The sequence below is a fragment of the Heterocephalus glaber genome, unplaced genomic scaffold, assembly GCF_053883595.1.
Source record: "Heterocephalus glaber isolate CG9 unplaced genomic scaffold, H.glaber_assembly_v1.0 deba00001553, whole genome shotgun sequence".
Taxonomy (NCBI): Eukaryota; Metazoa; Chordata; class Mammalia; order Rodentia; family Bathyergidae; genus Heterocephalus; species Heterocephalus glaber.
In genome coordinates this window covers 11333682-11335359 of record NW_028258344.1, presented here as the reverse complement: position 1 = coordinate 11335359, position 1678 = coordinate 11333682, and the positions used below count along the sequence as shown (strand labels likewise).

The window sequence follows — 1678 nt, the reverse complement described above, 5'->3', positions numbered from 1 at the left end:
AGAAAATCCTATGTTAAACTTTGTTCCAATCCTGAGGATAAGCTTCAGATTTGTCGGGACACTTTTGAGAAGGCATATTTGGATTCAATAGAGAAATTTTATAGAACTCAAGCACCCTCATATTTACCAAAAAATGGTGTACAGAATTATATGAAATATGCAGATGCTAAATTTTAAAAAAACAAAAAATGACCACTACATTATTTAGAAATGCAAGACTAGTGGGCCGGAGATTTAGTTCAGTGGTTCCGCTGCCTGCCTCGCAAGTGCAAGGTCCTGAGTTTGATCCCCAATACCAAAAAAAAAACCACTAGAAATGCAAGACTAGAATGCAACTATTGAAGCTCTCATGGAATGCTGTGTGACTGTCTTGGTGACATCATTTAAAGAGACTATCCTAGCAGAGTGCCAAGGCATGATCAAGCGAAATGAAACTGAAAAGTTGTGTTCAATGTTTTCTTTGATGAGCAAAGTTCCTAATGAGAAAGAGCTGATTCTCAAAGATTGAGAGGAACACATCATAAATGCTGCCCAGGCAGATAAGGTAGCAGCTGCTGAAATTATTACCACTGACTCTGAGAAATATGTTAAGCAGTTACTTACACTATTTAATAGATTAGTTAACTCATCAAAGAAGCTTTTCGAGATGATCCACAGTTTCGTACTGCAAGAGATAAGGCATATAAAGCTGTTATTAATGACGTTACCATATTGAAAGAAGTGCTCTTGGTACTTTTAAATGCATAAAAAACAAAGATGTTTTTATGAGGTATCACAAAGCTCATTTGACACAGTCTTATATTAGACATCTCTGCCAATAGTGAAATTGAAAATATGGTACACTGGTTAAGAGAAACTGGTAAGATTATGTAAACTAGCTTGCTAGAATTTTTCAGGACATAAAAGTACCTGAAGATTTGAACCAAGGTTTTAAGGAAACACACAAAAATAGTAAGTTGGCTTTACCAGCTGACTTGGTTAATATATAAATTCTGAATGCTGATGGCTGGTCAAGAAGCTCAGAAAAAGTCTTTGTCTGACTTCCTACTGAAGTGGAGGACTTGATACCTGAAGTAGAAGAATTTTACAAAAAAATTAATAGTGGTAGAAAATTACATTGGCTCATCTCATGTCAAACAGAATTATAATGTTTAAGAATTAAGTAGGTCAATACGATTTGGAGGTAACCATGTTTTCAGCTGGCTGTGCTGTTTGCATAGAACCAAAGACTCAGAGGGGGAAAAAAAAAATCAGCTTTCAAAGTGTAAAACTTGCAACTGAACTCCCTGATCCTGAACTTAGAAGGATTTCATGGTCTTTGTAGCTTTCCCAAAGCTCAAACAGCAAGTTTTATTGTACAAACCTCAAGTCAGCTCATCCAACAACTTTATAGAAGGTACACTCTTTTCAGTGAACCAGGAGTTCAGTTTAATAACAAATGCAGAAGTTCAGAAAAGGGGTAAAATCAACTTCATTGGACACTTGCAGCTCACTATAGAAACGATGAGGAAGAAGAAAATGAAGGAATAGTTCAATTTAAAATACTGAGAACCGAGGAAGCTATCATACAAGTAATGAAAGAAAGAAAATTATTAATGCTCAGCTGCAGACTGAATTAGTAGAAATTTTGAAAAATATGTTCTTACCACAAAAGAAAACGATAAAAAAGCAAATAGAG

The 1678-nt window shown here is 35.3% G+C and overlaps 1 pseudogene; it reads left to right on the top strand.

The window, feature by feature from the left end:
• The first annotated feature begins 328 nt into the window (after positions 1-328).
• LOC101699168 (cullin-5 pseudogene) lies at positions 329-1230 on the top strand (annotated as a pseudogene).
• Positions 1231-1678: the final 448 nt, after the last annotated feature.